We start from the raw sequence: 26,402 nt of genomic DNA, 5'->3' as shown, positions 1-26,402 counted from the left end.
CTCTCTCTCTGTAACTCTTTCAAATAAAGAAATGTCTTTTTTTTTTTAAGGATGATAATATTCTATTTCTTTACAGAGAGATAGCGAGATCTCCACCCTCAGGTCTACTCCCCCAAATGACCACAACAAATGGGCTCGGTCAGGCTGAAGCCAGGTGCCAGACGCTCCAGCCAGGTCCCCCGCATGGATACAGGGGTCCAAAGACTGTCCATCATCCACTGATTTCCCATGTGCCTTAGCAGGGAGCTGGGCTGGAAGGGGGGCAGCTGGGACTAGAACAGTTGTCCATATGGGATGTTGGCATTGCAGGCGGTGGCTTAACCCACCATGACACAATGCTGTCAACATAAATAAGTCTTTTAAAAAAGTGGGTAACTTTACATAATGATCAAAGTGTCAACTCATTAAGAAGATATAACAATCCTAAATATGCATGGACCTAAAAAAAGTCTCAAAATACACAGAGCAAAAACTGACAAAACTTACAGGAAAAAGAGACAAGTCCAAAAATAGTTAGAGCATTTAAAACTCATTTCCTAGTAATGGAGAGAACCAGGAAGCAGAACATCATCCAGGATATGAGAGGAATTGATAAACACTATCGATCAATTCTGTCTAACTGACGCTTACAGGACACACCGTCCAACCGCAACACAGCAAACACCTCTTCAGGTGCACACGGCACTGACCAAGGCACACCACAGCCAGGCTGTAAAACAAACCTTAGCAAATGTAAAGCAACTGAAATCATACAAAGTATGTTCTCTGATCATGATGAATCGGACTAGGAATCAGTAACAGAGACACAATAGGGAAATCTCTAAGTGCCCAGAAACTAAACAAAACACTTCTACATAATCCACTGGTCAAATACGTCTCGAGGAAAATCAGAAGACATATGTAACCGAATGGAAATGAAAATACAACAAAGCTGTGGGGTGCGGGGAAGCGGCGCGTGGCGAGGGGCAGTCATTCCCATCACACACATCAAGGGCGCACGTCCACACGTCACCTTCACAGGTTATGTCGACCTGACAGCCTGCCCGGGCGCGTCTGTCAGGCTTCTCCCCTTGACTTCCCCCCTTCCACACTGGGCCTCTGGAAGGAGCTCACTACGGGCAACCCACATTTGAGGAGCACAAGTGTGGGATTCTGAGAGATTTCAGCAGTTTTTAATAAACAGACAATGATGTTCACCATACAACACAGCGACCCCTCAGTATGTCTGCATCCAAGAGAAATGAAAACTCAAGTCCACACAGAATCTGTACACAAGATTTACAGCAAATCTTTCACAATCACCAAAAACTGCAAACAAGCCAAATGTCCTCCGGCAGGTGAGCCGGGATCCAGACTATCAGCGACCGCTCAGGAACGCTGAGAGCCACGCCTTGGCGAACCTCAGAAACACCACCCTCTGGTGCAATTCCACCCAACAGCAGGTCAGGGAAGGGCCTACAATGTCCCATGGTTGCTTTGGGGTTAAAGGAAATAGTTTCTTATGGAACCTATTCATAGTTTAAAATGTACCCCAGAAAAGGTCAATCTGGTTGTAGGCAGCTGAGAGCCCAGACGCACAGTAGGGTCTGCGCACGTGGTGGTGCCTTTTCTTAGGAGGAGCAGCCCTGGAAGCCCCAGACTCCTCTGCTCTGGGACAGATATCCATCCCCCCAGCACCTGGCCCTGCGCAGAGCCTGGACTGAATACTGGGTCCACCTTTCTCTGAAGCACTCTGGGCTCCACCCCTTCCTGACAAGCAGGTCCTGAACCTGTCCCTGAGCGGATGAGGTGACAAGATCAGTCTCTCAGTCTTGGCCATCACCTGCTGACGGACAGGCTGCTCTCACGGACTCACCAGCAGCGGCTCCCGGGGAAAGGGGCGCCTTCCCTGTGCACAGGGTGGACGGAATACAAGCAAGGGCCCCATGGATGAACAGAGCAGGACCCTCCAGGCTGACCTCCCATCCCGCGGGAAAGGGGGCAGCGATGATCCCAGAGCCCTCATCTTCACGGAGGAAGTGCTCACAGCCAGAGCAGCCTGAATCAAGTGTTGTTTTTAAAGCAAGCAGGACACGAAACTGCCGAGGAAATGAGCAGGTGTAAATGGTGCCGCTGCACAGTAGAGAAAGACGTGTGGAGAGAAAGACTCGTGAGAGATGAGCTCACAGAATGACGCGTGCCAGGTTCCCGGAGGGCCGCAGACGGAAGGAAGGGGGAGCAGCGAAGCAGAAGGCAGTGATGCCACGGCAACACCTCGGCTCGTTTCCGGGGGGCTAGAGACCCGACAACCCACCGCCTGCCGGCGTGCCCTTCCTGACCCCCTTCTGAGAGGCTGGCACTTCAGGATGTGTGAGATCCATGGCCTGCACCTGCCTCGCCCACTGGGGGCGTAGCCGTGAACCAAGGCAGCACAGGGAGCCCCTGCCAGATTTGTGGATGGAGTCAGGTGCGTCCGAGGAGCCCCACAGCCTCACAGAGAGCCTGCTGACCGCGGAGGCAGAGGCCACCACACAGCCCGCACAGGCCAGGAGCACGGGGCACGACTCGGTCACCTGAGTGCAGGCCGATGATGAGCTGGGTGGACCCTAATTCCAGGAACTCTGTTCTGAAAGTCATCATACCTCTGCTTAGGTGACAAATACAACTGTCTTCCCCAAGAACAGCAAGCACACTGCCGCGGTGACACACCCTGAGCGGCTTGGAGGCTGGCCAGATGTGGCAGCCCCGGCGGCCAACACCTCAACTTTCTTGCCGTGGGACGCCCCCAGTTGCTGCAACCATGATGAGGACGAGACGCCTTCTTGCTGGATGAGGAGCACGCGTGCCTGGCGGCAAAACAAGCTCTGTGTCCAGAGCTGCCGGGACGGCAGGGGTCTCGCTCGACACGGTGACAGAGGGCGCACGAGGAGGGGCCCGGTTTCTGAGTCACCTGCTGAACGCTGCAACCAGCCCTGGATGGCCCAAGAGACAGACACCCAGCCTTTCCGCACTCGCACAGGCTTATCCTCCCTCCCTTGGGGACCAACGCTTCCAACCCAACGGCCACGCCAGAGAGTGGACAGGGCCTGCACCGCAGAGAACTCCCTGAGGTGACAAGCAGGAGGACGGGAAGGGCACCCTTCTTTCCACCATCGAGGCTCCCAGGAAACAAGAATGCGCAGCGCTCCCTCCCGTCGAAGCGTTTGGGTCAATGACACGTCACCTCCACTGCACAGGGCAGGGCCATGCCACCAGAGAGAGTGGCCCAGCCAGCCCGGCAGAGCCAGGCCAGGCCTTTGCAGGTCAGTTGCCCGTGGAGAACAAAGGGATCACACGCCACCTGCTTCTCCACAGCCTGACAGAAACCACTGTGGATCACCCAGCCAAGAGCCGGGGTCTCAGCACCGTCGCCAATGGCATGCCCGGCTCAGGAAAGCCAGGGGGTGAGCGGTCCTGGCTCCCGTGTGGGCCTCCTGACCACCAGGCCTCCATGCCTCTGGGGCCTGTTTGCCGCGTTCTTCCTGGAGTGATCTTACCCGGTTCCCCCCGCCACCTCCTCTGCTGAGTACCGTGTGCCTTCCTATCCCCGCACTGCAGCTTTCACGTGAGAGATCAAACACAACGTGTGGGCCAGAATCCTCCAGAACTTGACGTGGGGAAAGGCATCGCCTCACGTGTGCTTCCGACCAGACTCTGCCTCCTGGTCGTTCCAGTGACTGGTGAGACAGAAAGAGGGAGAGCCACAGGGAAAGAGTGGGGGAGAGAATAAGAGAGAAAGACAGAGAGAGAGAGGGAGAGAGGGAGAGAGAGGGAGAGAAGGAGACACACAGAGACAGTGTCAGAGAAACAGACAGAGAGGAAGGGACAGAGCTAAAGAGCAAGGGAAAGAGACAGAGGAGGGGGACAGACAGACACACGGACAGACAGACGGGAGACAGCACAGACACACGGACAGAGACAGACGGGAGACAGCACAGACAGACAGACACACGGACAGAGACAGACGGGGAGACAGCAGATACAGACAGACACACGGACAGAGACACGGACAGAGACAGACGGGAGATAGCAGATACAGACACACACATGGACAGAGAGACAGGGAGACAAAGAGATACCGGGAAGGATCCTCAGAAATTTCATGGAAAGTGTGTATTATGAAAAATAAGCATGGGTTTCAAAAATGTTTTTACAAAAATAATTTTCTAATTCCATTTCCCAGGAGCTTTTAGAAGCGACCTTGTTGTGTACAGAGAGCACACGCCTCGCTGCCAGACCTAAGGACAGCACTGGGGACACTACACAGTGGTCTGACATGTGACATAAGAGGTCTTCCTCATCACACGTTTAAAGATTGTTATGCCACCCAATACAGAAATTTGAAACAAACACATTTCTCTAAAATTGTTCTCTTTGCAAACTCGCATTTGACAAAAGGATGGCGCTCCCAGAAATCTCCCAAAGTCACTGCTCCCGCCTCTGAGCTGCTCGGACCCTGGTCCCACACGGCCCGGGAAAGCCACAGCCAAGTGCGTCCTGCTACCGCCTGACTTATGGCAATGGTGTGAGAAAGCAAGGCTGAGTGACTGCAATGCTAAGTAGTACCAGCATTTAGCACTTCTTAGTAGTTAAATAATAATTACAACTACAATTCATTGTGTGCTCACTACACACCTGGCACTAAGCTAACACTTGACACTAATAGTCTGATGTAATTCTCCAGTAACATCTACGTCTATTATCATCTCCACCCTGTGGATGAAGAAATTTTAGGCTTGGAAAAGTCCCAGGCCACACAGCTGGACAGGAGTCCAGACACACCAAGCAGTCTGTCGCGTTGCTGAACTGGGGTTTGGAGGAGCCCCACCCTGTTTGCTAATGAAGGAGTGTGGATCAGAACTCCCCAAACAGCTGCAGGAGACTGGTGAGAACCAACACTCCCTATGCCAGTGTCTCTGGGAAAGGACGTGGGCATTACTTGGCTCAGAAGTTTGATATTTCCCCGGAAGCACTCAAAGTTTCCCAGTTCCCACTTTGGCAGAGACTGGCAGACGAGGTGGGCTTCACGCTCCTCCCCCACAACTGCTGGGGCACTAGAAGTTGCTAGAAACCACCCCGCGCCCACAGACAGAAATAAAAAGATTTCACAATAATGAGAGGAGAATAAACAAACGACGCTTGCACAGCAGTGGGACCAAAACAGTTGCCCACTAACTCTGGACTTCGACAAAAAAAATCCAAGATGGAAGGGTCAGCTGAGACTTCAGGCTTCCGGAAAACCGGCAGAGGGTCGCAGCTGGAATAAGAAAGGGATGCAGAGGGGAAGCACGTGGGGGCGGGGGTGGGGGGGCACAGACTCGTGAGCACAGGTAACAGGTGGGACACAGACCCCCCCCGGCGGGAGACAGCGGGGTCACGGCACAAAGTCACACAGCGGTTCGCACAGGGCTGCGTCAGTGCCCGCCCACCAAGTCCCTGACTGGCAAAACCCCGAACCAGGGGCACGCGGGCCGCGCTCGCCCTGAGAGAGCTCAGCACAGCCCTGGGACTCCACCAGCCGGGCGACCTTTCTCCACAGGGACAGATAGAGGTGCTATCTGCTGCGTTCAGGTGACTCACCTGACGACCACCGACAAGCCCACAACACCCACACTGTGCTGTGTCCTGGGCTACAGAGGAGGACACGGCCCTCCGGTCCCAAGCACGATGTACACGGAGACACAGACACACGACAGCAGCGAGGTGGCAAGCGCTAGAATTCCAAAGACAGATGCGAGCCGCGCTGCGCACACAGAAGACCTCAGTTCTGCCTGGGGAGATTCTAAAAGATTGCATTTTGGGGGCCAAATCTGGAGGGAGCCTGAGCCTGCCCGTCAGACAAAGGAAGGAATTTTGGACAGAGGACAGCTGACACAGAGCTGCAGGTCTCAGGTGCTGGACAGCCCCATACAGCTCATTCAGACGTGCTCAGCCCAAGCTGGAGGGGCACAACATGTTACCGTGGGATTGGCATTTGGCCTAGCAGTTAAGACCCTGTTTAAGACGCCCACAGCCCACAGAGTGAGAGGCAGTGGTGACAGAGCGATAGTTGTGTTCCTACCACTCGCGTGGCAGACCTGGATGGAGCTCCCGGCTCCCAGCTTCAGCCTGGTCCAGCCCCACAAGTGGTGGGGACTTGGGAAACACAGTTGGGAGCTCACTCTCACTCTCTGCATCTGCCTACATAAAAAATAAAAATAAGAATACTGTTTAACCTAGAACAACCCCAGTTTAAACTCCCCAGAAGCTTAAAATGGAAATCTATCATCTTTCCTCCACATAGTAAAATGGGACCCACACTCTTACCTGGGGGGCCTCCACGCACACCAAGAACCAGAACACTCGCGCTCCTGCCCGCTGGTCCTGCCTTGGCACGCGGCGGCGTTCTCAGCTACCGGGGTGGGCAGATGCTTCCTGGGACGTGAGGGCAAAGAGGCTCCCGCGGCTGCTGGCTGCGGAGGGACCGCGAGCGCTTTCAGGGCTGCCTGAAGTGTATCAACCGCGCTCCTCAAGGCCTGGGCTTCTCCACAGGCCTCCTCTGCAGGATTTTAATTTGCGGTCTAAACGTGGGGCCCAAACCTTTCATCTCAAATGCGTCAGATGCAGGCAGCTCCCATCAGGCCTGTCCTTTTAGGGAAGGACATGCTGGGTCTGGGCAGGCTTACCCTGAAGGGGGCAAGGCAATGAAAGGAGGCCTGCACGGACGCCAAGTATCCAGACACGGACGACCTCCCCGATGCTACCAGCGCAGCTCCGAGGTGGCAGCAATGCAGGTGCACTGCCTGGCCGCGGGGGTTCTGCACAGCATCTCTGCTGAAATCTGGGCCATCACTCTGCATGGGGTGCTGCGGGATGCGTAGGGGCATCTCTGGCCTCGGCCCGCTGGATGCCAGGAGCACCCACCGGGTGTGACGACCACAGACTTTTCCACACTTTGTCCCCAGCTGAAGATTCCTGCTACAGGGAAGAGCACTTGGCACAGGGGTAAAGCTGCCACGTAGGACGCCCACATCCCATTCCGGAGGGCCTGGTTGTAGTCCCAGCTACTCCACTTCAGATCCGCTTCCTGCTAATGGCACGGGAAGCTGGAAGTACTTGGGTCTCTGCCACCCACGAGTAAGACCCAGATGGAGTTCCCAGCTCCTGGCTTTGACCTGCCAGCTTTGGCTACTGTGTGCAGTGGGGGAGTGAACCAGTGGGTGGAAGACCTCTGCCAGTCTCTGTCTCTCCACCAGTCAAATGAAACAAAAAGAAATAATGTTTTAACAAAGAATTCCTGGGGCCAGCACTGTGACATAGGTTAAGCCATTGCCTACAATGCTGGCATCCCAAATAGGCATCGGTTCAAGTCCCAGCTGCTCTACTTTTTTTTTTTTTTTAAACAGGCAGATTGGATAGTGAGAAAGAGAGATAGAGAGAGAGAGAGAGAGAGAAAGAGAGAGAGAGAGAGAAAGGTCTTCCTTTTTGCTGTTGGTTCACCCTCCAATGGCTGCCGCAGCCAGCACCCTGCAGCCGGCGCATCGCGTTGATCCAAAGCCAGGAGCCAGGTGCTTCTCCTGGTCTCCCATGCGGATGCAGGGCCCAAGGACTTGGGCCATACTCCACTGCACTCCCGGGCCACAGCAGAGAGCTGGCCTGGAAGAGGGGCAACTGGGACAGAATCCGGTGCCCCGACCGGGACTAGAACCAGGGTGCTGGCGCCGCAGGCGGAGGATTAGCCTATTGCCAGCTGCTCTACTTCTAATCCAGCTCCTGTTAATGTGCCTGGGAAAGCAGCAGAAGATGGCCCAAGTACTTGGGTCCCTGCACCCACATAGAAGACCCAGAAGAAGCTCCTGGATCCTGGCTTCAGCCTGGCCTAGCCCTGGCCATTGTGACCATTTGGGGAATGAACCAGCGGATGGAAGATACCTCTCTCTCTCTCTCTTTCCCTCTCTCTGTCTCTCTCTCTGCCTCTGGCTCTCCTTTTCTGTAACTCTGACTCTAATAAATAAATATATTTAAAATAAAAATAAATAAAATAGGAAAGGAGTCCTGATCTACACTAACTCCAAGCAACAACATCTCCAAAGAATCTCAAGCTGTGGAGTTGCCTCCTGATGGAAACTCCTCTGCTCAGTGTCACTGCCACTCAGGAAACTAATCCCAGCAGAGAGTAACCCTAAAGGGGTATCTGGTAATACAGGAATGAAAACAAACAGGAACCCTGTACCTTCAATTGCTCTGGTTAAAATAGGTGCCAATGGCACTGGCTCCCCTGGCACTCCCGGAGCAGCTTGGCCAAACGCGCCTTCAGCCATTCGGTAAATGTTGTCAAGCACCCACCGTGTGCCACGGTGTGCCAGGCGTGGTTCCAGGGGAACGTGACAGACAGAAGCCCGGCCCTCAGGGAGCTTACATTCTAGTTAGACAGCAAGGAAGTGAAGGAAGAGACCACTACAGTCCATCATAAATGCTATGAACAAAGTGAAAGCAGACAACGGATTAGCCCTGTGCTGTCCAGTAAGGTAGCTGCTGGCCACATGCGGCATTTGAGCCCATGGAAAACGGACCGTTCAACCTGAGATGTGCTGATCACATCGGAATTCACACTTCCTACAAAAAGAGAATGCAAAATGACAATTTCTATAATGATTACGGGTAGGGTACAGTGGGTTAAATAAAACCCATCAGCAAAATTAACTTTGCCTATTTCCCTCACTTGTTAGAAACTTTAAAATGCACACAGGCTTGCCTTATTTCTCAACACAGTGCCGGCCAGAGGAGCCGGCTGGAGGCAGAGAGGCCCTGCAGCCCGAGGAGGCAGGAAAGGAAGCTCGCCCTACAACCCGGAGGCCAAGGCTCCCAGGACCCAGCCCATGGGTGTGGCGAATTCAGTGCTCTGCTGGGGCACGAATCCGGCCCACTCACTGTACGATATGGCCCAGAGGCTGAAGCTCAGGGTAGAGGAAGGAGTGGGCGCTGGAAGGCTGAGGGCCTGGGGCCCAGGGCAGGTGCAATGGGAACCCTGGGGGTTAAATTCAGGCAATCTCACAGTATGATTTTGATTCTGGAGAGATGCTACACTCTGGTCACAGCACGGAAAGTAGACCGGCACACCAGCAAGGACAGAAGCAGGCCCACTGGGTGGGGGCACCAATGGCATGGGCCCCTCCTGGCCTGTGGCCGCAAGCTCACCCGGCAGGCAGGGGTCCCTGGGATAGCAGGGGTGAAGCCAGAGGTACTGCTTTGCCCTACAGCATAGAACTTTGATTTGTTTGCTCGTTTGTTTTTGGCCCACAATCAAAACTTTATTGAAAAACTGATATTAAAATAGGGGATAACTGTTGTATGCCTTATCAAATCAAACAAAGTTCCATGATCTTAGTAGATTCGCTAGAATCACTGAACTTACGATAAGGCTGTCTGTGAGAGAACCCCACTCAGGAAGCGTGCGTGTCACTAGTGTTGCTCTGCCCTAAAGGATCGGCCCCGGGAGTCAGCCTTTCCCCTGCTGACCTGCACAGGGAACCACGTGTGAGCACGGCTGAAAACCGCCCGACCCTGCAGCAGCTGGACGCTTCACAGCCATAAAATGAGAACTCGGACTCTGAACGAGCGTTTCTTTTGATGTTTCTTCTCCCCCTCCTCCAGGGACGGATGTAGTGAATCTCTAGCCAAAGGCATGCTGGCAGTCGGTAAGTAAATGTTTGATTAGGGAGAATATCTCTTTCCTGCGTAAGGACCATAAACGAAGTCCTTTCGCTGTCTCAATGGGGCCTTGGGATTCTAGGAGGGGTCTTGCTCCACAGTGAAGTCCAGCAGAGTGCAAGGGTTCTAGGGTTCTGGATAGTTCTGGACTAGTTTTACTTTACTAACTCATTTTCTGTCGCTTCCTGTCCTCCTCTTCCCCCACCAACTACATTTGTAAAAACTTGGGAGGCAGTTAGACTCAATAATGCTTTGATCTCATTTAATTTTCACTTCATTCTTTTTTTCTAAGAAAAAATGATTGATTGATCTGAAAGGCAGAACATCACAGAGAGAGGGAGAGACCGTGGGAGAGAAGGACAGAGAGGGAAAGAGAGAGAGAGATTGAGAGAGAGAGAGATGTTCCATCTGCTGGTTCACTCCCCAAATGGCCAGACTGAAGCCAGGAGCCAGGAGCTCAGTCTGGGTCTCCCATGTGGGTGACAGCAGCCCAAGCACTGAGCCATCTGCTGCTGCTTTCCCAGTCACATTAGCAGGAAGCTAGATCAGAAGTGGAGCAGCAGGGACTCGGACCAGCACTCCGATATGGGATGCAGTGGCGCTGACAGCGGCAGCTTAACCCACCGTGCCGCCACGCCAGCCCCCTTTCACTTCACTCTTGACACCTGGTGTTAACTTGGTGTTAAACCTTTTCGGGGCCCAGGTCTGAAACCCCCACTCCCTAGATTTGCTCCACACCCCGACTCAAGGGTGTCAGCCTGCAGCGGCCCTTCAAGCTCCTTCCGTCTGGCATTTTCCAGTTGGCATTTTCGTTCTCACTGTTTCTAGACTCTCATTTTCCCCTGGCTCCTCGGTCATCCTTGCCACAGTGAGTCATCGCTGTGAGTCACGCTTGGCTGGGACTCGGAGGCCAGGACGCTGCCTCGGAGAGCACCTGGTCAGGAAAAGCTGTCACCGCGGATGCGGCCTGCGCCACACGCGCTGCAGGGAGTCGGCGAGGGGCAGCCAATGGCCCCTCTCTCTCCTCTTCTCCAGTTCACCACCTCGCTCAGCCTTTGCTGCCAGCTGCAGCGCCTGAGCCCTGCCCATTCCTTTCTGACTCTGGAGGCAGGAACGGGCCCAGAAAGCCCCAGCCAACGGAAGCGGGCTTCGCTTGTGTGCAGCATGGACCTGCGCAGGCCTCCTTGCCTCACTTTCCCCTCGGCCACGTGCAGAGGCTGTTGTCCACGGGACCCGCCGAGTGTGTGTATGTGTGTGTGTGTGTGTGTGTGTGTGAGCGCTGCTGCCCTGGGCCAGGTGGCGGCACAGACGGAGGACATTCGTGGAAACACTTGCGTCATTCAAGCCAGGTCTGTAGCTGGGCGCACCAGGACACTCGGCAGCGCCGTCCCTCACGTGCCCCCACAGCCAAAGGCAAGGGGCAGGTGCAGAGAGAGAGACAGATATGCCAGAGGCCCGGCACTCTTGGGGATCACTAAAAAACTCCGCTATAAAAAGGAGCAAAGTCCTGCTACATGCGACAAGAGGGATGAACTAAAAACGAACCTAGTCACAAAGGACCACATGTTGTATGATGCCATTTATATCACATGTTGCATGACGCCATTTATATCACACGTCCAGAAGCGGCAGCTCCACAGAGACAGAAAGCAGATGAGTGGCTGTCAGAGGCTGTGGGTGAAGGGGAACAGAGCGACTGCTAATGGGGACAGAATTTCTTTTCGGGGTGAGACAAACACTCTAAAATTAGATCATGGTGATGGTCACAGCACTCAGCATAGTTACTAAAAATCACTAAATTAAACATTTGAAACAGGTGCGTTTTATATGTAAAATTATATATAAATACTACTTTATGTCTAATACCTTTGTAAGCTGTTAAAAGAACTTTTTAAGAAACACAGAACAAAGAGTGATGAAGGCTATTCAAGGAGCAGAAGGAGGGCAACGGGGAGGCTGGAGACTTCAGGGCACAGCTCTCCTTCCACAGCTCAGGAGACGGAAGCCTCGGGAGGGATTCTCCGTGGAACCGGGCAACCAGCTGGCAGAAGGCTGGACGCAGGCCAGCACCTTCCAGGTCCCCAGTGCCTCCGTCTGGGGAACGGAGAATGCGTGAGAGGAGACGGAGGACGGCAGGAAGACCAGAGCAGCACAAGGTGCCGAGCACAGGCCACCCTCCGCCGGGACACGGGCTGGGGGCTCAGGAGGGATGTCTCGGTGTATAGTGTTCAGGTCGGGGGATCACCTGGCCTTGGAGAGTGGAACACAAACTATAGATGGAGGCCCAGGAGGAAGCAGAAGGTGAGAGGCAGAGCTGCCCAGACACCAGCACCCTCCTGAGTACCTGTCCCGGTGTGCAGAGCCGAGAGGACCAGGCCCTGATCCGCAGGCCAGCTCAGCCCTCCAGGCTGTGTGAGGGGAGCAATCGCTCTGCCTCCCCACGCCTTGGTTTTCTCACCTGCGACACAGGGAAGGTACAGACGTCAACCCACACTGCTTTCATGGGGGTTACAGGGCAACCCCACCAAGCACGGCTGGGCCTGGCGCAGAGCAAAGCCATCAACAAGTGGTAACAAGAACCGTACACCTCTGGGAGCTGAAACTGTCGCCCTGCCTTTTCCCTGTGTGTCCTCCGCACCTCCCTGGTCAGACTGACCACGCCAGTGAAATTCAAGCAGCAGAGCTCTGGAAACCTCTCCACCAATAAACGCACTCCGCCTCCCCTCCCCTCGGGTTTTCCCATCTCCGCGTCATCTCTTTGAGACACTCTCCTTCCCAACATAAACCCGCTGGCAGGGGTACCACCGTCAGCTCTTAGCACGCGGGAACGTGCAGCCTGCCAGGTCACCCCGAAGGGGGTTTGCAAGGGCAGGAGAAGGGAGGACTGAAAGCAGGGCTGGACGGATGCGTCGGCAAGGACCGCCAGCACCAGCAGCAGCCAGGGGAGGCGCAGGGTCTCTCTGGCATCCCCAGACGCAAACAGCCCTGCAGCACCTTGAGCTGGACTTCAGCTCTGCAGAACTGAGGGAGGAAACTTCCTGGTGCTTCACGACACCGTTTGTGGTACCTGGTCACAGCAGCCCTAGTAACGGAAGCTGGAGGTAACCCATTTTTCTATCTAAGGCTTGGATTCTCTGGCCCAGAGGTCAGTAAGTCAGCCTCTGTCTGGCTAAGACAAAACAAAACCACAACTGAGCGTCTACCGAGACCTGGCTGCCTTATGGGTCCTGCATTCAGCGACTGATGACTGAGCCCCCGCTGTACGCCAGGCACTTTTCTGGACACTGCTGATAGAGTGGCAAAGGGGATCAGATGGCAAGAAGCCTTCTCAGGGCCAGCGCTGTGGCGCAGTGGGTTACGCCGCCACTTCCAACGCCCATATACCGTGTCAGAGTGCTGGCTAGTGTGCCAGGTCCTCTGCTTCCAATCCAGCTTCCTGCTAGTGTGCCTGGGAAGGCAGCAGGGGATGCGCTAAGCACCTGGCCCCTTGCCAGCCACATGGGAGACCCAGATGGAGTTCCTGGCTCCTGGCGTTGGCCTAGCTCTGTCATTTGGGGAGTGAACCAGCAGATGGAAGATCTCTTTCTCTCTCTCTCCTTCCCTCTCTGTCACTCTGCCTTTCAAATAAATATTTTTTAAAAACTATTCTCAAATAAACAAGATCATTTCCGATATTGCTGTAAAGCAAATAAAACAATAATATCACAGAGCGAGTAGGCTGGGGATCAGAGGAAAAGGAAAGTTAAGGACGGTCTCACGCGGGGTGTGATAGGGAGCTGGCCGTGGGAAAATCTAGCAAGAGGAGTGGGCAGGGCAAAGGCACTGAGGCAGGGCGACCTAGGCAGCACAAGGCACAGAGACTGACGGAGCGAGAGGAACGGGGAGGTCGGTCGGCTCCCGCACGGCCAGCGCAGCAGGCCCAGAGGCCAAGGTAAGAAGTCTGAACTGACCCCAGGACTGACGAGAAGCTGCTGGGGGAAGACACAGCCTGACCCACGGTTCTGAAAAGATTGCTGTAGTACAACCAAGTTCTTCACGCTAAAGGCTTTCTAACTGTAATCTCTGTCCTTTGGTTCTTGGGATCTTGGGCCTCTTCGGAATACATTTCATCAATGACAGCCCTGAGTTTTCTAGAATCCTGGCTCCTACGACTCTACATTCATTCACCACTGGAGCAGCTTCCAATGCACACACTGGATTTTTTTCTACCTCCTTCATTGAATGTGACATCTGGAAAAGAACACAATATTCTAAGCAGGGAGCAGACTGGAACGATCACCTTTTTTTTTAAGTGAATTCTTTTTTAAAAAAAAATATTTATTTATTTGTTTATTTGAAAGACAGAGTAACAGAGAGGTAGAGGCAGAGAGAGATCTTCCATTTGCTGGTTCACTCCACAGATGGCCGCAATGGCCAGAGCTGTGCAGATCCAAAGCCTGGAGCCAGGAGTTTCCTCCAGGTCTCCCACGCGGGTGCAGGGGCCCAAGGACTTGGGCCATTTTCCACTGCTTTCCCGTCCACAGCAGGGAGCTGGATTGGAAGTGGAGCAGCCGGGACTTGAATTGGTGCCCATATGGGATGCTGGCACTGCAGGCAGCAGCTTTACCTGCTACATCACAGCGCCGCCCCTCATCACCTTTTTAATTCCAGATCTACACTTCTCTCATTATGTGCCAAGACTGCCTTTGTAGCATGGACCTGCCGAAACATACATGTATCAGGCAACCTCGTCCTGAATCCTTTCGGTGATGCCCAGATCTAGAAAACAGGACTAAAGCTTGTTCTTCCCTAACGAGAACAGCTGTGCCCTGTTGCAAAAAAAAAAAGTGTCATCATAACCCAAACAATGTCACACATGAAATACTGATTAAAATAAACAACCTTACTGGGTCACCTCCTTAGGTTTCACAACAGTTCTCGTTGGGGTGGAGGACACGGAAAACTATGAGAGCAAGTTCCCCAGCCTTGCACTCTTGCACCACACAGCTGAGCACGCGAGGCTATGTGCAAACACCAAGCCCCGAACCAGAGGCACTGTGCAACCACACTTCCTCCTGGGCTCCGCAGACAAATCTGAGTCGACACAGGCTACCTGGAGCTTAGGCTGCAGTCCGTGGGGAGAAGGACACTGCCGGCAGAGCCTCAGGACCCTCCGCAGGACACACGGCCCGCCCAGGCCCCTCGCACATTGTGCTCTGCGAGCAGGGATGGGCTCGCCCCCACTGTCAGGCAGCTGAGTTGAATCCTTCACCCTCACAGCTGAGCTGTCCCGGCCTCAACTTCCCCATCTGTGAAGTGGGAATGGCACCGTATATCACACCCACGTTTATGGTGAAGGTGAATTAAGAGAGTGTATGTGGAGGAACTCTGTCACACGAATTGGAGGGGTCATTATTGGGAAGAGGACTTTTACTCCCCTGTGTATGGCTCCTGTGCCTGGTTGGCTTTTCATGCCTTTGCTGTTTTTATGATACATGATTTGTTTGTTTGTAAGGCAGAGTGAAAGACAGGGAGGGAGGGCGAGAGAGAGAGGGGGAGAGAGAGGGGTGGGATGTCTTTCATCCACTGGTTCACTCCCCAAATGGCTGAAAGAGCCAGGACTGGGCCAGGCTGGAGCTGGGAGCCAGGAGCTCCCCCCCCCCCCCCGGGTTTCCCCGTGGGAGCCGCAGCCCTGGAGCCTCTGCCGCCTGCCGAGCTGACAGGAGCCACACGAGCTTTCCACCGCAACACCAGCCCCCCCCCCCCCACTCTTATTTTTAGTCTCTCCAGGCTGCTTTTGATGTTGCTTTTAACCTGATTAATTTTGTTTTGAGAAATGAGGCAGGAGAGAGAGAAAGGAAGAAAGGGGGAGAAGGAAAGAGAGAGCGGCGTCCCCCACCCTAAGCCTTTCCGTAGAGATTTTCCAAAAAGAAGCCCCTCACCGCCCCTGGGGGTCGCCACGCCGCGATTTCCCTGACAAGCGAAGCTGCTGGCATAGAGAGCCGCACGGAGCAGCTGCGGCTTTCCCCACTTTCTGGAATCCTGCAGCAAACGACTGATGGCCCGCGAGTTACTCACACCACCCGGGAGCGCCTCACACTCCCGTCCTGACGTTCCCAAAGGAACCAATCTTCACACTGCCTGCCGCACACCATCCATGAAAACACGAGCTGGGGGAACCTGCCCCTCGCCCGGGGGTCCCTGTGCCGGTGCATCCCCTCCCCAGGGAAAACCTCGAGCGTGCTTTGCCGTGGTGATCAGACCTCAGCAGCCTACCGCCTGTGCTTCAGACAGCAGCCCTGCTCCTGAGCCAAGTGGAAATTGAAACCAGCACCAGCCAAGGGAGACCCTGCGCGGTGCGGGCGGACGCTCCCCAGGAGAAACGCGCAGACGGGAAGCGGCTCTCCCTTCCTCACACAACCCAACCCCTCTTTGCCCTCCGCTCAACAGGACCTCGAGTGTCTTGGCTGCCCTGCCTTTGGTGTTTAGGGAAGGGGTCGCCTCCAATCGGGTCACACGGCCTGGAGTGTAGCCTGGCCCAGGCAGCGGCCCTGACAGCTGTCAGGCTGCCTCCCCACGGGGACAGCTCCGAGCCGAGGTCCTGCTCATCCCGCGAGCTGGCACCCGCGCTGGCCCCTAACGAGGCAGGAAGGGGAGCGGGCCAGCGCCCCCTGCAAGGTCCTCCTCCTGTGCCCCTCTCCCCAAATCCGCAAGCTGCCTCCCGGAGGAGCACGGTCCCAGCAGGAGCAGGGACGTGCACTGGCTCCAGGCAGACTTTCAAAGATCCCGGAAACTGGCTCAATCCAGCCGGACCTAGCTGTCCTGACCTGAGCTTCCCAGACCGCATGTCCCTTGCTGTCCCCTCTGCGGACTTCCTCTGTGCCCATCGTGAGCAGCAGGCAGCCCGCCGAGGACAGGCGGGGCTGACGGCTGAGTCCCGGCCCTCACCTCCACCACGCCAGCCCCACAGCAGCCAGGCAGCCAACTCCACAGCAACACAGCCAGGACCTGACACCCCTCCCAGCGCGCCCTGCCAGGAGACGGGAAAGCCACCCATGGCCTCATCGGCCCGGGGACACCTCCGCCGGACACCAGCCCCTGTGCTGTGCTGGGGACCCCCGTGCCCCTTCCCTATGCCCTCACCCCTTGACAAGCTGTCACCCCATGGAGAACCTGGTCACCCCACAGAGAACGCTGTCACCCCATGGAACCCCATCTGTCACTCCACGGAGAATCCTGTCACCCCCATGGAACCCCATCTGTCACTCCACGGAGAATCCTGTCACCCCCATGGAACCCCATCTGTCACCACAGAGAACCCTGTCACCCTCATGGAGAACCCTGTCACCCACAGAGACCACTGTCACCCTATGGAACCCCATCTGTCACCCCACAGAGACCACTGTCACCCCCATGGAACCCCATCTGTCACTCCACGGAGAATCCTGTCACCCCCAGGGAACCCCATCTGTCACCCATGGAGAACCCACAGCTGTCACCCCACAGAGACCACTGTCACCCCCAGGGAGAACCTTGTTTATCACTGCACAGAGAACCCACAGCTGTCACCTCCAGGGAACCCCATCAGCTGTCACCCACAGAGAACCCTGTCACCCCCAGGGAATCCCATCTGTCACACACAGAGAACCCTCACCCCCAGGGAACCCCGTCTGTCACCACACAGAGAACCCATGGCTGTCACCTAACAGAACACTGTCATCCCCAGAGAACCCACATTCATCACCGCACAGAGAACCCACACCTGTCACCCCCATGGAGAACCTACATATGTCACCCCACAGAGAACCCTGTCACCCCCAGGGAACCCCATCTGCCACCCCACGGAGAACCCACAGCTGTCACTTAACACAGAACCCTGTCACCCCACAGAGAACCCTGTCACTCCCAGAGAACCCCATCTGTCACTCCATGGAAAATCCTGTCACCCCCATGGAACCCCCATCTGTCACTCCACGGAGAATCCTGTCACCCCCAGAGAACCCCATCTGTCACTCCACGGAGAATCCTGTCACCCCATGGAACCCCGTCTGTCACCCCATAGAGAATCCACAGCTGTCACCCACAGGGAACCCCATCTGTCACCCCACAGAGACCACTGTCACCCCATGGAACCCCGTCTGTCACCACACAGAGACCACTGTCACCCCAGGGAACCCTGTCTGTCACCACACAGAGACCACTGTCACCCCAGGGAACCCCATCTGTCACTCCACGGAGACGACTGTCACCCCATGGAACCTGGTCTTTCACCCCCATGGAGAACCCACAGCTGTCACTTAACATAGAACACTGTCACCCCCATCTGTCACCCACAGAGAACCCTGTCACTCCCAGGAACCCCATTTGTCACCACCATGGAGAACCCTGTCACCTCACGGAGAGCCCACAGCTGTCACCTCACAGAGACCACTGTCACCCCCATCTGTCACCCACAGAGACCACTGTCACCCCAGGGAACCCCGTCTGTCACCCCCAGAGAACCCTGTCACCCCCATCTGTCACCCACAGAGACCACTGTCACCCCATGGAACCCTGTCTGTCACCCCCAGAGAACCCTGTCCCCCCACGGAGAGCCCACAGCTGTAACCCCACAGAGACCACTGTCACCCCAGGGAACCCCGTCTGTCACCCCCAGGGAACCCCATCTTCCTCCCCACGGAGAACCCTGTCACCCCCACAGAGACCACTGTCACCCCAGGGAACCCCGTCTGTCACCCCCAGGGAACCCTGTCCCCCCACAGAGAGCCCCATTTGTCACCTCGCGGCGCTCCCATCTGTCACCCTTGCTGACCCCCGCGCCGCCCGAGGACCCTGCCCCGCGTCCCCGCCGTCCGTCCCGAGTCCACCTCCCCCGGGCCGCCCGGGACCCCGCTCACCGCGGCGGGCTGCCGGCCGGCGGGCGGACGGAGCACGGAGCGGGCGCCGCGGGGCTCGGCGGCTGCGGCGACTGCGCCGCTCGCGAGCGGACGGGTCCTTCCGAGGCGCCGCGGCGCGAGCCGTCAGTCAGCGGGACGCCCCGCCCCGCCCCGACTGCGCAGGCGTAGGCCCGGCCCCGGCCTCCCGCGGAGAGGGCGGGCCGGCGGCGTCACGTGACAGGGCGGCGCCTGCGCGGCGAGAGGCTGGCGGGGTGGGAACGCGCGGGGCGCTCCGGGTCTGGGCAGAGCGCGGCGCGGCCGGCCTCTACGCGCGGACGGGTGGGTTCCTCGGGGGTTCTGCGGCCGGGACCCAGGAGGCTCGGTGGGATTCGGGTTGCTCCCTGGTCCTGGGCGGCGAGGATGCCGTCTGTGCGCGGTGTCCCGCCGTCCGCGCGAGGCCAGGCTGCAGCCCGGAGCTGCGTCCGCTCCCGCGCGGTGCCAGGGCCCCGAGCCCTTGGGCCTTCTCCCGCTGCTTTCCCAGGCGCGTCGGCAGGGAGCCGGATCGGAAGTGGAGCCTCCGGGACCGAACCTGCGCTCGCGCCAGGGGTGAGGGTGTCCCACGCGGGGTTGCGGTGCAGCTCCTGGCTCCTGGCTCCGGATTGGTGCAGTTCCAGCCATTGTGGCCATTGGAGAGTGAACCAACAGATGGAAGACCTTTCTCTCTGTCTCTCTCTCTCTCGCTGTTTATAACTCTGCCTCTCAAATAAATAAAATCTTTGAAAAGAAGAAAAAATAAATGTCCTATATCCCAATGAACAATCACCCAGCTGTTTAGCATCCTTACAGATAATGCTATGGTACTTGCAAAATGTTGAGGGTTTTCTTCTCTTTATTTCATTTATTTATTTGAAAGGCAGAGTTTCAGAGAGAGCGTAAGGGGAGAGAGAGAGAGAGAGCGAGCACTTCCATCTGCTGGTTCACTCCCTAAATGGCTGCAGTAGCCAGGACTGGACCAGGCTGAAACCAGGAGCCTGGAACTCCATCTCGGTCTCCCACGTGGGAGTCAGGGGTCCAAGCACTCGGGCCGCCTTCCACTGCTTTCCCAGGTGCATCAGCAGGGAGCTGGATTGGAAGTGGAGCAGCCAGGATTCAAGCCAGCGCCCACAGGGGATGCCAGCGTCACAGGAGATGTTCAAACTGCTGGCCACGACGCTGACCCCAGAGAGGCTGAGATTTCACACGCCACTGCTCCATCTAGGACTCTTCTCATCCTGCTGTTCTCATCCTCTCCGCAAGGCAGGGGCAGTGACCCCTACAAACCTGAAATGCGATCAGATCTTTCCAGGCTCCCCCTGTCCCTCCTTGACACCACCACCCTTCCCCTGGTCACTGGGGCCCTGTGTGACCCGGCCCCTTCCCGGCTCTCCAACCTGAGCTCGGGTAATTCCCACTTGCCCTGCACACACTGGCCCTCCCGGGATCTCAAACAAACCATGTTCCTCTAGCCTTATGCCTCCCCGCCAGCCCGCCTGCCTGGAGCCTGCTCCTTCCACCTCCCGACACCCCTCTGTGGAACAAATACCCACATTCCTTACACACTGCATCCTCGAGGGAGCCTGGCATGTGACCCGGGGATACCAGCTCAGCACGTGACGGCCTCTCCCGTCATGGGAACACACTGGTTTGTCACTGTGTGTTCAGACGTTCAGCTCCGTGCCGCACTGGGACTGTGCCTGGGTTCGCTCACTCGTGTCTGCAGCACCTGGCGTGGTGCCAGGCGGAGTTGGTTCTCATCAGGTACTTGTCGAATGAATAAGGATTTGAGTGAGGAGGGTGGAGAAGGACTGGCTGGTGGTACCCTGTGTACAAGTGTCAGAGGGGTCACAGAATCATGGCTCCTACTTCAGGGGGACCACGCCCTCGACGAGGCTGGCTTGTTGTGCAGTGCCGTCCAGTTGTGGCAGGGCGGCCAGCTCCGCTTCCCCCCGGCACTTGGGCAGCAGCTCAACTCTTGAGGCCCGGTTTCCTCACTGTGCAAAGGGGTAACACCAGTTCCACTGAGGTGCGGGGCTGACGTGAGCCTCTGAGCCCGCACAGCTCTGAGAGAGGAGCAAGGCGGCCCTGGGTCTGCAACCCTGCCCCTCACCTCCTGGCTTCGAGACCACAATGCCCAACCTGTCTGGGCCGGTCAGTCTGTAAAGGGACTGCCCATAGCGAGGCCTTGTGTGCTTAGCCAGTGTGGAGACAGCAGTTACCTAGACCAGCACCACCCAGGCCTGTTTTTGGTTCCTCGCATTCTGGGGAGGAGCAAGACCTGGGATGAGTGAGTGGAAGACAGGGGACGAGGGGCGGGGGCAGGGGCAGGGGGAGGGCGGGGGCGGGGGCAGGGGCAGGGGCAGGGCAGGCAAATGCTCCAGGAATGGGAGGCAGAGAGGGAGGCAGAAACCTTACAGAGGGTGGGAGAGTGGGGAGGCACCGCTGAGTGAAGGTCCAAGGGGCACGAGAGTGACAATGTGGTACACAGAGTACTGAGAGGCCGGCGCTGTGGCGCAGCGGGTTAGCGCCCTGGCCTGAAGCGCCAGGAACCCATATGGGCACCAGTTCAAGTCCTGGCTGCTCCTCTTCCGATTCAGCTCTCTGCTGCGGCTTGGGAAAGTAGTAGAAGATGGCCCAAGTCCTTGGGCCCCTGCACCCACATGGGAGACCCGGAGGAGACTCCTGGCTTCGGATCGGCACAGCTCTGGCCGTTGCGGCCATCTGGGGAGTGAATCAGCAGATGGAAGACCTCTCTCTCTGTCTCTACCTCTCTATTTCTTTCAAATAAATAAAATAAATCTTTAAAAAAAAAAAAAAGAGCACTGAGCCCCAAGCCTGGCACCCAGCGTGTCCTCGCCCTCTCCCCTAGGCGGGAGCCTGGGCCACAGCCGGCTCGCCCCACAGTGGAGGCGAGGCAGCCCAGGGAACAGGCAGCCCCACCACGCCCCTTAGGTCTACACGGCCTGGGCCTCGTCCAAATGGTGGGGTGTGGAGCTTCCGTCTTCTGCTCTCCCAGGCTGGCTGTGAATTCAGAGCAATGAGAAACTACCTAGGCTCCAGGAACAAATCCCTACAGCCTCAGAGCCGCTCCCTCCCCATGCACCGCCCCTCACCGCCCTGAGAGCCGCTCCCCCCCCTCCACTGCCCCTCACTGCCTGAGAGCCGCTCCCTCCCCCTGCACCGCCCCTCACCGCCCTGAGAGCCGCTCCCTCCCCCTGCACCGCCCCTCACTGCCCTGAGAGCCGCTCCCTCCCCTCCACTGCCTGAGAGCCGCTCCCTCCCCTCCACTGCCCCTCACTGCCCTGAGAGCCGCTCCCTCCCCCTGCACCGCCCCTCACCGCCCTGAGAGCCGCTCCCCCCCTCCACTGCCCCTCACCGCCCTGAGAGCCGCTCCCTCCCCCTGCACCGCCCCTCACTGCCCTGAGAGCCGCTCCCCCCCCTCCACTGCCCCTCACTGCCCTGAGAGCCGCTCCCTCCCCCTCACCGCCCCTCACTGCCCTGAGAGCCGCTCCCTCCCCCTCACTGCCCTCAGTGGGTACAACCTGCGTGTGCAGAGCTGGGAATGTGGATCCAGCAGACGCCATCGCGTCAGCGCCCAGGCCGCCAGCTGCAGTGTCACTGGCACCCACGCCTGCACGCTCCTTCCTTCCACAGGAGCCACTGCCCTGCCGTCTTCCTGTGCGGAAGACCACTTCTGCCTGTCTGCATTTTTACTTAAATTTTAAAAACTGATTTTTGAGAGGCCGAGAGACAGAGAACTGTCATTTCCTGGTTCCAATGCCCAGCACAGCGTGGGCTGGGCCAGGCTGACGCTGGGAGCTGGAAACCCGATCCAGGTCCTCCATGTGAGCGTCAGGGTCCCCTCCTCGGGCCACCACTGCTGCCTGCCAGGGTGTGCGTGAGCAGGAAGCCGGAGTCAGGAACGGGTGCTGAACCAGGGAGTCCACTCTGGGATGCCGGCACCTTACCCACTAGGCCACACGCCTGTCCCACCGCTTTACTTAACAGAGTCATGCTGTTCGCGCTCTGCTGGACGCTGCTTCTGGTACTCAGTAGGCTGACCCCTGTTGAGCGCCATCGACACGCTCATTCCCATGGCTGCACAGTATTTCACTGTACACGGGCACCATAGTTTGTGAATCCATTGTCCCCCTGATGGACGCTGTAGGTCGGTCCAAGTTTGGGCTGCTGTGGATAGTACTGCATGGACACCTAGCGCAAGACTTCTGGTGAACCTAGGTTCAGTCTTTGTTTTGTTTTGTTTTTTAAGATTTATTTATTTATTTGAAAGTCAGAGTTACAGAGAGAGAGAGAGAGAGAGGTCTTCCATCCGATGGTTCACCCCCGAATTGGCCGCAATGGCCGGAGCTGTGCCGATCCGAAGCCAGGAGCTTCTTCCTGGTCTCCCACACGGGTGCAGGGGCCCAAGGACCTGGGCCACCCAGTCTTTGTTTTAAAGCTTTGTTTACTTACCTGAAAGGAAGAGTGACAGAGAGAGAGATCTCCCACCCATCGCTCACTTCCCAAAGCCCACAAGCCAGGGCTGCATCAGGCTGAAGCCAGCAACTAGGAATCCCATCTGGGTCTCACATGGGTGGTTAGGCCCAGGTCCTTGGGCCATCATCCTCTGCCGTCGCAGATGCATTAGCAGGAAGCTGGATTGGAAGCAGAGCAGCCAGAACTCAAGCGAACTCTCCACTATGGGATGTGGGCGTAGCAAGCAGCAGCTTAACCCACTGACCCCCACACGGGCCCCGTACGTTCAGTTGCAGCAGGTCGCTGGTCAGTCGTGCAAGGCAGGTGTCCGAACAGGTACACCCACCGCCGTGCGTGGCAGATGAACAGGTACATCCACCACCATGTGTGGGAGTTCTAGTTGTTTCCCACGCCTGCCAACACCTGGTGTTTTTTCATAGCCCTTCTAGTGAGTGTGGGTTTAAGTTTGTTTCCCTGATGACTAATGAAAATGAGCGCTTTCTCATATTTGGATATTCTCTCCTTTGAAATACCTGTTTTAGTGTTTCGCCAAGTGCTCTACTAACCTATTTTAAATCACAATTTTTATTTTTAAAATGAACACATCCGGGGCCGGCATCGTGGTGTAGCAGCTTAAGCCACAGCCTGTGATGCCAGCATCCCACATGAGTGCCAGTTCAAGTCCCAGCTACTCCACTTCTAATCCAGCTCCCTGTTAAGGAGCCTGGGAAAGCAGTGGAGGAGAGCCCAAGCGCTTGGGCCACTGCACCAAACAGGAGACCCTGATGAAGCTCCTGGTTCGTGGTTCAGCCTGGCCCAGCCTTGGCCATTGTGGCCATTTGGGGACTGAACCAGCAGGTGGAAGATCTGTCTTTCCCTCTCTCTGCAACTCTGCCTTTCAAATAAATAAAATCAATGTTTTTATAAAAAAAACACAAAAACACATCCTTATGGTGGAAAAAAAATCCATAGACCCGATTCTTCTGTGTTTTTCCAGGGATAGTCCATGTACTCATAAATGTACTTAATCCCTCAACTCACCCCTTCTCCCCAACAGCAGTTTTATAATAGACTTATACCCAGGACCAATGCAATTGAGTCATAAAAGTCTGCCTCGTCCCTTTCCAAGTGCAGAGCACCATGCTGTGTGCCTAGGCATAATTCTCTCTCCAGGGTGCTGACTGGGCTGACGCCCGGCTTTGGCCCCGACAAACATGCTGCTGGTCACTGCCAGATGCAAACAGCTCGGTGCTCACGGTGAGTCTACCTGCAGGACCGATTCCCCAGGGCAGAGCTGCTGGGCCCGAGGATGGCACTTACATTTTGTTATTGTGCCGCCATCATGCTTTGCAAAGAGCTGACTGAATTTTAACTGCACCAATTTGGTCTTCCTTTCCAACACGGGGAATCAGCAACCCGTCGTCTTTGCTGGTAGAGGTATCGCCTTGTACTTCGAGTGTGCATCCAGCCCTCTCGGAATGAAGCGAAGCACCCTTCCATGAATGTGAAGGCAGCGTCCACTCACGCTCCAAGGGTGTCTCCTGGGATGCTGCTCAGCTGGGGACCAGCTCCTGAGCCCCAGTGCCCCCTGAGGGATACACAAGACTCAGCCTGGAGACGGGGCGTTCTCCATCTCTGAAAAGGCACCCAAGGTGAGGTTTTCTGCTCCCAGCCTTCCCTGAAGTCAGGGCGAAGCAAAACCCTACGTGTTGGACCACAGTCTTAGCACAGCAAGAAACCTTAGAGAGCACGTCTGTGGGGCCAGCACTGTGGTGCAGTGGGTTAAGCCCGTCTGCAGTGCCGGCATCCCATATGGGTGCTGGTTCGAGTCTGGCTGCTCCACTTCTGATCCAGCTCCCTGCTAATGTACCTGGGAAACCAGTGGAGGACGGTGCAAGTGCTTGGGCCCCTGCCACCCATGTGGGAGGCCTGAATAGAGTTCCTGTTCCTGGCTTTGGCCTGGCCCAGACCTTGCTGTTACGGCCATTTGGGGAACGAACCAGTGGGTTGAAAATCTCTCTATCACTCTACCTTCCAGATAAATACATAAATACATTTTAAAAAATAAAAGATAAAAGGTAGAGGCTTAAGGGCCAATGTTGTAGCACAGCAGGTTAAGCAACCTCCTGTGGCACTGAGATCCTGTGTGGGCACTGGTTCGAGTCCCGGCTGCTCCACTTCCAATCCAGCTCCCTGCTAATGTGCAGGGGAGGGCAGCAGATCACAGCCAGAGTGCTTGGGCCCCTGCACCCACATGGAAGACTCAGCTGGCGTTCCAGGATCCTGGCGTCAGCCACTGTGGCCACCTGGGGAGTGCACCTGCAGACGAAGACTCTCTGCGACTCCGCCTTTCAGATCTGTCCATCTGTAACAACAGACCTTGCTTATCTCTGACAATAATATGAACCCAAAGAAATAAAATATCTTCAAAAACCTTAAGGGATCCTCCTAAGGCTCCAGGGGCCCCGGGGGGTCCAGGCAGTCCTGCACGGAGCTCCTCTTCCCTCACTGCACAAGTCCCCCCCTGAAACCCAGCCTCCAGCCTGTGCCGTGCCCAGAGACCCGATACCACGGGTCCAGTCGCAGCTTTGTCTCCTGACCCTGCTTTGACTCAGTGGCTCGCCAAGGCAGGCGGTGGTGTAGCCGGCCCTGCAGGGTCCCCGGACACAAGCTGCAACCCCAGGCCCCAGCAAGCAGTAACCTCCAGGGCCCGGGGCACAGGTGTGGCAGGTTAAGCCGCTGCCTGCAGGGCCTGCATCCCGTGTGGGCGCCCCACTTCTGATCCAGCTCCCTGCTGTGGCCTGGGAAGGCAGCGGAGGATGGCCCACGTGCTCGGGCCCCTGCACCCCCGTGGGAGACCCCCTCCCCCACCATGAAGTTCCTGGCTTCGCCCTCGCCCAGTCCCGGGCTTCTGCGGCCGTTTGGGGGAGTGAACCGGTGGATGGGAGATCTCTTTCTGTAACAGCCTTTCAAATAAAAAAAAGTTAAGAAAAACAATAGTAAAAAGCTAACAAGTGACCCCGCCCGGCACAGGGCCCCCGCGTGCCACCAGCAGTGGGCCCCTCCGCACCTCCGCCCGCTCCCGGCTCCCGCTCTGCGGTGAACACCTGCTTCCTCCACCTTGCCCGCGTCCCTGGCTCGCGGACCCAGCGCTGGGGTCCCAGAGCCGCCCCTCCAGCTGGTTTGGGGGCGGCCCGCCCCGCGCCCAGAGCACTCGCGGCCGGCGCCGCTTGGCCCTCGCCGCAGCCCGTAGCCCCCAACCCTTCCCTGCAGACCACGACTCGGAAGGACCCCCGGCCCCCCGAGGCGGGCTCCTGACTAAGACCG

At 56.6% G+C, this 26,402-nt stretch overlaps 1 protein-coding gene across 1 annotated transcript in view; it reads right to left on the bottom strand.

Moving 5' to 3' along the window:
• The window catches only part of KIAA0513 (KIAA0513 ortholog), a 63,130-nt gene extending 44,462 nt beyond the window's left edge, over window positions 1-18,668 (bottom strand). The window contains exon 1 of the mRNA XM_062176928.1: window positions 18,585-18,668. The gene's annotated coding sequence lies outside the window, so the exon portion shown is untranslated. The remainder of the gene's footprint in view (window positions 1-18,584) is intronic.
• Between the last annotated feature and the right edge of the window lie 7,734 nt (window positions 18,669-26,402).

The sequence above is a fragment of the Lepus europaeus genome, chromosome 19, assembly GCF_033115175.1.
Source record: "Lepus europaeus isolate LE1 chromosome 19, mLepTim1.pri, whole genome shotgun sequence".
NCBI classification, from domain to species: Eukaryota; Metazoa; Chordata; class Mammalia; order Lagomorpha; family Leporidae; genus Lepus; species Lepus europaeus.
This window is presented reverse-complemented; position numbering and strand designations above follow the sequence as displayed.